The sequence below is a fragment of the Cyanistes caeruleus genome, chromosome 4 (genome assembly GCF_971803275.1).
Source record: "Cyanistes caeruleus chromosome 4, bCyaCae1.hap1.1, whole genome shotgun sequence".
NCBI classification, from domain to species: Eukaryota; Metazoa; Chordata; class Aves; order Passeriformes; family Paridae; genus Cyanistes; species Cyanistes caeruleus.
Window position 1 is genome coordinate 61,082,473 of NC_141704.1, and position 11,078 is coordinate 61,093,550.

The 11,078-nt window shown below is 42.1% G+C and overlaps 1 long non-coding RNA gene across 1 annotated transcript; it reads right to left on the minus strand.

The window, feature by feature from the left end:
* Positions 1–447: 447 nt before the first annotated feature.
* Positions 448–10,443, minus strand: LOC147653690 (uncharacterized). The gene is made up of 3 exons (XR_015285726.1): positions 4,648–10,443; positions 2,035–3,332; positions 448–1,129 (listed from the first exon to the last, which is right to left on the minus strand). It is a non-coding gene; the product is annotated as an uncharacterized LOC147653690 (long non-coding RNA).
* Positions 10,444–11,078: the final 635 nt, after the last annotated feature.

Below are 11,078 nucleotides of genomic sequence, written 5' to 3' on the forward strand. Positions count from 1 at the left end.
AGAAGACAGTGAATCTAAATCTCTGGTACTTTGGGTAAGCAGCTTAAGCACTGGGTTAGGTAGAAAGAGTGGCATTTCTTTGTTATTTTTCAGTGTTACCTAATGAAGCTTTTAATTTCCAGTACTTTGCTTTTATTACAATTGTCAGCAATGAAAACAAAAATATATCTATTGAGTCATAATGACTTTTTTTCACAGAATCATAGAATATACTGAGTAGGAAGGGATTTACTTCTTTAAGAGAAAAAAGAAGAAATCACTTATGATCAAGGCTAAATGTTTTGTTTGTTTGGACTAAGAACTGAAAAGTTCATTATTTGCACAAAGTATTAACTAAGGGTAAGTGTTTAATGGATTTCATAAAGATTTGAGTATCATGCAGAGAGAAAAGAAATTATAAATGCTTTGGAGGATTGCATCAGAATCTGAAAGATCTTGAAAAATTGGCAAACCAGTCCAAGGTAAACAAAAACATTCTCAATAAAGCCAAGCACAAAGTGATACAAATAAGAAGGAGCAAATATATCTAAAGCAGGAGATAATTCCCAGGCAAAAGGGCTACCAAAAAAATATGGGGATAACTCTGAGTTTCAGAGAATCACATTCAGAGAATGTGACAACGAGAAAAGATAAATCTCTCTGAATGATGCATTCAGAGGTCCTTCATTGACAGAAGGGCTAAGATTGAGTCCCCCTTTGTTTTTGGGCAGAGAATTAGGTCATCTATATATTAAAGAAGGGAGTGAGGGGGTGTTTTACTCTCTACACAATCAAGTGTGGCTACAGAAGGGAGTGTTGAAGTTCTCACACTCCTTTATTTGTTTAATGCTATTTCTCAAGGCATCCAGGTCAATGTTGGTAAGAAATGGAAATGTCCTGGAGGGCCATGTTTGCTCATCACCACACACACAAATCCTTCCCAGGTCTTCCAGCCCTGTGTAAGAGGCGCACAGGGAGGTGAAGCTTCCCTTCAAACCACCCATAGCTGCAACTCCAGCCACCAAACTTCAACATTGTCCTGGAGGTAGTGCTGTCATGGCATGACATGAAATCCATGCAGTCAGTTCAAGGCTTCTGCAGAGATCAGAAGTAGACAATCCACAGAGCAGAGGAACAAGGCATCTGACCACTGCAAATAGACTTAGTCAGGGTTGGTGGAGTAAGAATGAAGCAAACCATTTAGATCCCCACCAGACTAAGAGACATTTTTCCTATTTCTTTCTATACTTTCTATTACTATATTACTATGTACTTTCTATTACTAACACACTGCTGCTTCTGTTTCCTATTACTTTGTGTTTCCTTTATATCACTTGAACAGTTCAAAGGGCCCATAAAACAAGTGTAAATAACCTTCATGCATTCTTAATCATGCCTTTATGTGTTCAGACTGCCTAGAAGGGCTGGCGGATAATTAAGAAGGCCCAAGGTGTGAAATTAAATTCTGAACTGGGGAAAAGAAAATTTATGTGCCTGGTTTATGGCCTCTACAAATGGAAAGAAATTGGTCAGGATATGAATCTTTTATATTTGGTACCAGGAATATATTGGGGTTGTGGTAGGGAAAGGGTGCTGAATTATCCCTCAGTTTTATCTGCCCTCCTCTTTTCCGTATAAGGACTGTAGGCAGGACTACATTACAGCTGGGATGTCTGAGAAAAAGTGATCCAAGAGACTCATCCCTGGATTTCCTCACTGGGCAACAGGTGTTATTCATGTTCAGCAACAAGACTTCCTCAGTCCAGGCCACAAGAGGACACAGATAGTCTGAAAACTTTCCTCTAAGCAAAGCCCATGAAGTAATTTGAGTTACAACGTAGAAGGAAATAAACCCTCTTAAAATTCAATGGCTCTCTCCCATACTAGAGGCAGGGCTGCCAAGATTTCTGCCCATTAAGGCTTTTTATGGGCAGTTTCTAAAGCCCTCAAAATAGGGATTTCCAAAGGAAATATTGACCCAGATGGAACAGCAGCAGTGTAAATGGGGCTGCAATAACACTGCTGGGTCCCATAAAGAAGCAGGAAAGCACTCACCTGGAATTCGTCTTTGGCATCACATGCTCCCCTTACTCTTCACATCTTTCAGCATTTTGTGCTCTGTGCAAACTTTTCTTCCTGGGCATCTCTACCATTTTCTGTGCCTGTTATCCTGGTGGCTTTCCTCAACTTTCCCAAAGACAATGGGCACAATCTTTTTATTATTATTTGTTACAAATTGTAATTTTTTTCTGTTGGAGCAAATTTTGAATATTATAAAACTAAGCAGATCTAAGCATATCAAAATGAAACCTCAAGAAGTGAACACAATTTGTTGTAGCGTGTGTGTTGCTCAATTCTGAAGGAGGGAAGCAGAACTAGAAAACACTCCAGATTTCAAAATATCCTTTATTCCTATGATCTGGTTTAGCATCAAAAATTTTGGTCACTTAATGTGAATAGAGCATACAGATGCAGGAACTCTGTATTGTGCTAATGTTTACCTCAGGCTAATGGGGGAGGGAGAATGCACCTGACAGAGATGCAAATGCAGTCTCTGCATAGCCATTCCTGTGGCCTACACAGGATATCAGTGCCTTTTAGTGTGGGATTAATCAGTCACAGAGTGGCTTTGAGGTTAAGTGTTTGTCAAGAGTAAAAAAGGGACTGACACTTACATAATCAATCACATAAAGATCAACAGCTACAGTTACATCAGGAAGAAGTGGGGGAAAGAAAAATGCATCTGAGAGTTACTGGAAGGAAAAACAAAGCCTGATGGCTTAGAGTATAATCCCCCCTCCAAATGAAGCATAAAGGAACCAATTCCCATTTGGTCATCAAGTTCAATTAGCAGCTTCCTGAAAATGAGCTGCCTAGTGCAGGGAATGGCAAGAGAAAGGATACAGGGATGGCTGGGCTGGTGATCCAATGTGGTACTGCCCCTGTGCCATGCTTTCTGAACCTTTCAGGTGATACTGTGGGGACAGAAATTAGACTCTGCAAGCTGCTCCTACCATGGGACAATGCCACAGGGTTTGGCTTTGCACTTCTGGAGGACGTAGCAAGGTGGGAGCTGGTCTCTTCTCCAAGGCAAGTAGTGACTGGACAAGAGGAAATGGCCTCAAGGTGCACAAGGGGAGGTTCAAGCTAGACATAAGGAGTAGTTTCTTCTTGGAAAGGGTTGTGAAACATTGGAACAGGCTGCCCAGAGTGGAGCCCCCATCCCTCACGGTGTTCAAGAAATCATTGGATGTGGCACTCAGTGCTCTGGGTTGGTTGACATGGTGAGGATTAGTCACAGGTTGGACTTGATGATCTCAGAAATCTTTTCCAACCTCAGTGACTGTGATTCTCTGCAGAGCAACTTGCATAGAAAACAAGAAACTTATCTCCAGGGTGAGGAAACATATCTATGAAAAGGTATCCCCACAAAGCCTGGGCACAAAGGTGCCCCAGGACCCAGCAACCTCCCTCAGCTGGATCACCACTGCTATCAGGATTGGTGATCTCCCCTCCCTTCCTCCCTCCCTTACTTCCCTCCCAACTTCCTTCCTAACTTCCTTCCTAACTTCCTTCATAATTTCCTTCCTAACTTCCTAACTTTCTAACTTCCTTCCTACCTTCCTTCCCTCCCTCCCTTCCCCCTTCCCCCCTTTTTACTGTCCCACTGCACCTTTTCATTGACATGAACATGGAGGGACAGCATGGTAGCAGCCACCCACCTTTTAAAATTTTTTTAAATATGCCCCACACATATTGCCTCTATTTAAAATCTTGGTTTATTTTCATGTATTTATGAATTTTCTTAAATCTTCCTTATTGCCAAATGTATTTGCCAAAACAATGAGCAGAAAAAGTATTGTAATCATTCTGTCTTCTTTACGAAACAGTTTTTCAGGGCATTATTTGTTATATTAGATTATGGTCTCAAGAGCTAACAGAGAAGGTAAAAAAAAAAATTGAATGAATTTTAAGAATCACAAGAGAAATATAAAATTAGCCACTAACTCGACAAGATGAAGGCTGGAAGGAAAACAATGCCTTTAAGATTAGTTTCTTTTTACTATTAGAGAATCCATCTTGGGAACTTGGGAAAGTATACTTTTCAGTGATATTTAAAGAAAGCACATTAAGAACAATTCTTTTTATTTTATCAAAAATTTCCAAAAAGTTCCAAAGGAACCTCATTAGAACTATAACTATTAACTGGAAAAATTAAGCATTAAAAGCTTTTCCTGTAGGAATATGTCACTAAAACATTTTTTTTTCCGCCCTCATGCTTTCCATTTAAAGGAAGACTTCACATCTAGGAACATCAGTTAATGTAACAGTAGTAGCAAATTGCAGTGTTGCAAACTAAGGAAATTTAATTTCTTTTTTAATGAGGAGGATTATTTCCTATAAGCAGCACAGTACAGTTTGTAAGATTCTTATTTTTTAATGCACAGTTGCAGTGGGTGGGATTTCCCTGTCCTCATGTAAGACTGCATTTAGGTTTATCTACTCAAGACTTGTTTATAATTAATAATCAATAATTCTGGGCATGATTAATCTTATGTATGCCATTTCTCCAAATGAAAAAGCATGTGCATACCAAAAATGTATTTAGTTTTGAGCTGCCAGCATTTATGTTTGCACAAAAACTTGAGAGAAAATACTGATATTTACCTTTGTGATATTCAGGACAAGAGTTGGAGTGCATGGACATATTTTCATATGCAGATGAAAACACACTCAGTGCCCTGAGGGACAGTAAGACAAGCTGGAAAACTTAAGTACAGCAGATAAAACAATCAGTGAGGAGAGGGTATGAAATGATAGCCTATTCTTTCTTCTTCAGGGAGCAAAGGGAAAGAAACAACCTTCCAAAAGCCTTCCCGAGGAGGAAAGAGAGAAATTTCTGGGCTGCACCCAGAGCCCCAGGGCGGCAGGGGAGGGGGATTCTGCCCCTCTGCCCGGCTCTGCTGAGCCCCCCCTGCAGGGCTGCATCCAGCCCTGGGCCCAGCACAGGAAGGACAGGGAGCTGCTGCAGCCAGGCCACAGCAGGGACACCAAGGGCATCAGAGGGATGGAGCAGCTCTGCTGGGAGGAAAGGCTGAGGGAACAATTGGGATTGTTCAGCCTGGGGAAGAGAAGGCTTTGGGGTGACCTCATTGTGGCCTTGCAGTGCCTGAAGGGAACCCACAGGAAAGATGGAGAGAGACTCTTGACAAGGGCCTGGAGTGACAGGACATGGGGGAATGGCTTCACACTGACAGAGAGCAGGGTTAGATTGGATATTGGGAAAAAATTGATCCCTGTGACAGTGGTGAGGCTCTGGCACAGGTTTCCCAGAGAACCTGTGGCTGGCAGCCATCCTGGAGGTGTCCAAGGACAGGCTGGATGAGGCTCTGAACAACCTGGGATTGTGGAAGGTTGTTGTCTTGCACCACAAAGACAAAAAAAAAAAAAAAATTTCCCTGTGCTCCCCCCAAGGTTTGTGATGTTGGTTCCTTCCCCTCGCCCCACCCCTTCGGTCTCATCCCATTGGTTGTAATTCTACAACCCCTCCCCTTTCCCCCCCAGTTTAAAAGTCCCCACCTTTTACTGTTCTGTCTCTTTTTATTCCCCTGGAGTTTGTTCTGTGTAGAAACAGGGACGATGTCTCGGAAGAGAGCCTCCTTCATCTTTTAATCTTTGTCTGTGCTGAATCCTCTCCCCGGGGCTGGGAGCGGAGGGATTATGTGAGAAGGTGGTGTCCCTGCCCATGGCCACCTCCTCAGGTGAAACATCTGTAACAAGGACAGTGGTAGTCACTCTACATTTTTGGACCATGAAAATTATGCTGGGTCTTCTGTTAGGTGTTTCTAAGTTTCAGTATGCACACATGAGTTATGTTTGTGGCCTACAAGGCTAAGAAGGAATTGGCAGGAAGCAATACAATCCCATAATGAGTATTTTATCATACCTCTGGAAAGTAGCAATACATTTGGTAAACATTAAGAAGTTTGCAAGTGGGTATGAAGATTAATTTTAGCATTCTATTATTCTTTTCAAAAATGCTGTAAAATTATGAATTTCCTGATTTCTAGAGATGACTATGTTATGTGTTAGACTGTTTTTGCAGCAATCCACTTAAGTGAGTTTAAAGTCAAAGGAAATATGTCCTTATTTACACCCAGTCTACCTCTTCAGGTTCAGTGGACATTTACAAATGGACAAAGTGGATAAATTTGTTGTGTGGCTGCTTTATCTCAATCCAGGAACCAACCATCACATAACTGTGTCTTCCACAGGAATCCATCCAGTCTGCACAGCTAAGATGTGGTAACCCACAGGAGGTAAAACCCTTGATGAGGCAGAGTGAAATGTAACTTCAGGATGCAACCTCAAGACAGAGAACTGCAAATAACTTTCTTGTGGTTTAACCAAGCACAGCCACTCACTCTCCTGTAACACACCGAGAAGGAAAAAAGCTGGAATTGGCAGGGTGAAAGCCAGAAAACTCATGGGTTGAGATAAGGACAGTTTGATAGGGAAAGCAAAAGTCAGGCAAGCCAGCAGAGCAAAAAAAGTAATTAATTCAGCCCTTCCCATAAGCAGGCAGGTGTTCTGTCACCCCCAGGAGAACAGGGCTACCTCACACACGCCTGGGGAAAAAAATGCCATCACTTCAAACATCCCCACTTCCTTTTTCTGCCCCAGCTTTATAAGCTGAGCATGATGCCAAAGGGTCTGGAATGTCCCTTTGGCCAGTTAGGGTGACCTGGTCCTAGCTGTGTCCCCTCACAACTCGTTGTACACCCTCCTCACTGACAGGGTGGGGTGAGAAGTAGAAAGGCCTCAGTGCTGCGTAGTCGCTGCTCAGCAAGAACTAAAACATCCCAGTGTTACCTACCCTGCCTCCAGCACGAATCCCAGCACAGGTCCATGCCAACTACTGTGAGGGAAATTAACTCTATCCCAGACAAAATGAGCACATCCTTCAACTCTGAGTTTCCACATGCCTGCTAATAACAGCTCTAAATCTCTCCTGTGACACGTGCGTGGTACTTGCATTGAAAGCCAGTTTAAACTCCAGGAATTGAAATAGACAGACTAGGATTTGGATATTATGCCATATAATAAGCACTGATAACAGAATACATGGATTTAGTTCACTAATTCCAAGGCCTTTTTCAGACTTATACAGTATTCACAAAATTCACACTTCCATTATAATGCAGTCTCATGGCAAGTCCCTATACTTTTGGCAGAATATACTAACCTGTTGTCTTTATGTTCTTCATTGTCAGGATAATCCTGTTAAAACCTCTTTTTGCAAGTGTTTTTTTGGGTTTTTTTCATGGATTGTACATATTTTATTGGTGTAATCATCTTGGTTCTGATCTCATTACTTCCATTAAAACCTGTGGGGTGATTTCTGCAGGGAATCCTCTATATCACCTGAATACACGTGTTTTAGGGAAATGAAGTGACATAATGCTTTCAATAATCCACAGTAAATAAATTTCATAGAATATCCTGATTCGGAAGGGACCCACAAGGATCACTGAAGTCTCACGCCTGGCCCTGCACAGGACAGCTCTTAGTTATGCTAGTAAGAAGCAGCTGGGCCTGGTATACATACTTATTTTAATTCATAAACAAGGATCATACCTGTTCTAGCTTTGAGTCTGGCCCTTATTTTCAGGGGTCAAAATTTCACTTGTCTGGCATTTCTAGTCCTGCAGGTCCAGCTTCTCTGTCTCCCACTTATGACCCCTAAATTTGCTATTCCTGAGGGAAATGTTATGATATAACCTAGAATAATTATGGTTGGAAAAGACCTCTAAGACCAATGAATCCACCCACCAAGCCAGAACTGACCCATGTCCCCGAGTGCCATATCTGCATGGTTTTGAACCCATTTGCCCAGAGGGACAAGTTTAGCTTTATCTTGCACAAGAGAAGCAACAGGGACTCTGCATTACACCTGATCCTAACTAGCCCCTTCCCCACACTGACAGTGAGCTGAGGTACTGGGAGTTTTCACCTTTTAGGGTTTACAGCAAGACACTGATACAGTCTCCATCAATTCACTTCTTACCAGGGATTAGTTCTACCAGGCCAGGCCCTGCACGTGCAGGATGGAGGGGGAAGGGCTCAGTTACAGAAGCTCTGTATCCCTGACCCACTCAGTCCTTTTTCAGACAGAACTCCTGTGTTGCTGCTTTCCTCAGGCACTGCCCTCTCCATACAAGCAGCCCTGCTGCCTGGCCATCTGCACTGCCACTGGCTGGGGACAGCAGCAGCAGCATAGCAATCACCATGGTGGGGTTATCTGATAGCCATTAAATGTAATCCAGATTAATCCAGATTAGTAGAGCAAATCCTCCTGAGTCTGCCTGATGGATTTGCACTGCAAGACAGAGCTATGGTGAATTTGGAACTTGGCGCTGGCGTTTTTGTGTTCACACTCAGGTGCCACCTAAGTGCCCTGGCCCAAGGGGACCTGGTGGCAGCTGAAGTGATGTTCTGGTCACCTAAAAGCAGTGTTTGGCTGCATATCTGTGTGCATCTTTACCCTTTCAAAGGCAAGGTGAAACTCTCTTACTTTTACACAGGGTTTCTATCTCCTGCTCTTTAAAGGAATACTTTTTTCTTCTGCAACATCTACAGATTTAAGCATTTTTTCTTGCTCCACCTCTCTGTGAGACATCACAAAACAGAGAGGGGCTGGACTGAGAAGATAATGTCTTTCCCCTTTTTCTAAAAGATTAAGAAGGAGCTTTCACATGTTTAATTTAGACTGCAATTTCTTCACTGGGCTTGTTATTCAGATATTCAGATCCTCAACCTGCAAAACAGCAAGAAAGACAATCAAAGATATATCTTGCTCCCAAATGTTACAGATTCTCAAGATTAACTGCATGGAGCCTTCTAACAGCTCAAAAGTAACTTTTCTCTTGAAGCTCAGTTTTCTCACTAGCTGAAAGCAGAAAAAAATGATTTTTTTCTGGCAGAAGAATTTCTAGAGCTCAACACACAGGTTTATTTTCCTGAAGGATCCCAAGTGCTGTAGAAGAGGGGCTGTCACGGCCCAGTCTTTATCTCCGGCTGGTGCTGTGCTACCCTCTGTTCTGCTTGAGGGGTGCTGCATTGGCACAGAGCTTGTTACCTCAGTGGAGTGAGAACGAGCTCTTCCCTCCTCAGAATTATCGGTCAGGGATCTCTTCAGTTGTGTTTTTATCCAGGGCTTCTTCTCAGCCTTTAGAACCTTTCTTTTGGCTGCTGAGAGATCCTACCACCCAAGTACAAGGGAACATGATTAATGGATTTACACATCAGCCTTCCATGTTCAGCCTGCGATGACAGGGCTGGGATTTCCCACTGTTGCTAAACTGCTTTGGTTATGGACTTTTTAAATTAAGTTTTCCCACAAACCCTGATAATTATGTCTCACATTTAGCTCCACTGGTCAGCTCTCACTCACACTTGTAGCTTTCTGAAAAGTATTCTTGGGCTGAGACTGACAAAGCAGGCGGTAGAAGTGAGGTGCTCCTATCCCACAAGACTTAATTCCTTCGGACTTCCCTGAAGAGCTTTTCGTCAGTTTTGAACTTCCTGAAAAACCAGGTGTTCATTCATCCACGATGAGTGAGGGCTGGCCAGGTATAAATGATGGAGACATCATACCCTCTAGTGGCAGGAATAGCTGCCACTCCAGCGCCTTGAGAGAAGCATTCAAGGACTCTGGAGGCTTGTAAGGGACAGCCAAGTAGGTGGTGAAGGTCACTTAAACTCTTGTGGAGCAATCCTTTATAATGTATTGACATCTTAAGAATCAAATAGAAAGATTTTCCCAGAAAAATGTATGCTAAATTTGTGTCCTTAATATCAACAAGAGCCCCCTTTATTGCTGGCTAGTTCAGCACAACATGAACCAGGAATAACTGTAGCAAAGACACTTTTTCGTTGTTACTTTCCTCTTTTTTCTTTTTTGTCTTTTGTTCTTAGATAATGTCAGCTGCTAACCCAGAGTTGTCACTAACTGTATGAAATAATGCAGCCAAATATCAGACACTTTCCATGCTTGGTTCTCATCAGCAATATATCCTTCAGAGTGAGACAAAAAACAATCTGCAGGAAGCAAAGTATCCTAGTTTTTGGCATTATTAAAAATATAAACTTAAAGATTGACTGAGAACAGGAAGGGTTTATTACCTGACATTTGAGCTCATATCCCTCTAGGTAGTTTTGTTCTCATAGAACAACAGTTGCCTCAGCAAAGCCATGGGAGGGATAAGCATGTTTAATTTATGCCTGCTTATATACAGGAGGTTGCAGAAAGCTGCTTACAAGTTTGCTTTTGAAAGTCTGGTGTTTGGGGTTTGTTCAGCTATTTGCCTAAGGGCAGGATGACATTCCTGTGGCGTGTGCTTTCTTGAATTCCACATAATACGCTACATATTTTTTCATAAAACCAGAGTTTAAAAAGAAAATAAAAAAGGAAAACCCCTCCAAATTCAAGAAATTGTAAATGATAGCAAAAGATAATCAGGTTAAAAAAAAAAGTTAAACCCAGGGCTTTGACTGGGTTCTGCTCTGTAATGAAGCATATATTGTTCCTAAAGTTTGGCAGTGGTAAACTAGTGTAATAACCCATTATTTACTGCAGTGATCCAAATCACCATGGCATTTTCAGGTTCCCCATCACATCTTTCAAAGCAATGTCATTGCATTTCAGCAGTGCTGGCAGAGCTAACAGAGTCACGGTTTTGTTGTTGTCACATGTCAGTCCATCCATTTCCACTTTGGTGTCATGCATGAACTAGTTAAACCACTCTAATTAATTAGACACATCTGGCTAATTTCTGCTCTCTTCATTACAGAGATCCTCTGAAGAAGATTTACCAAAAGGTGATCAGTTTTGCTACTTCCTCTGCTCTTGCCATGAGCCAGAATGCTTCAATGAACTCCATCACCACAGGCACACCACTCTGCACCAATTATTGCACAGCCACCCATGTGTCAGCACTGACCAGTGGAAAATCCAGTAATTATAAAATAATGAAATAAAAGAAATAATCTTGCTTTTGCCATTTGAAAGTAGCACAAGATGTCCAGGTGTCTTCAGC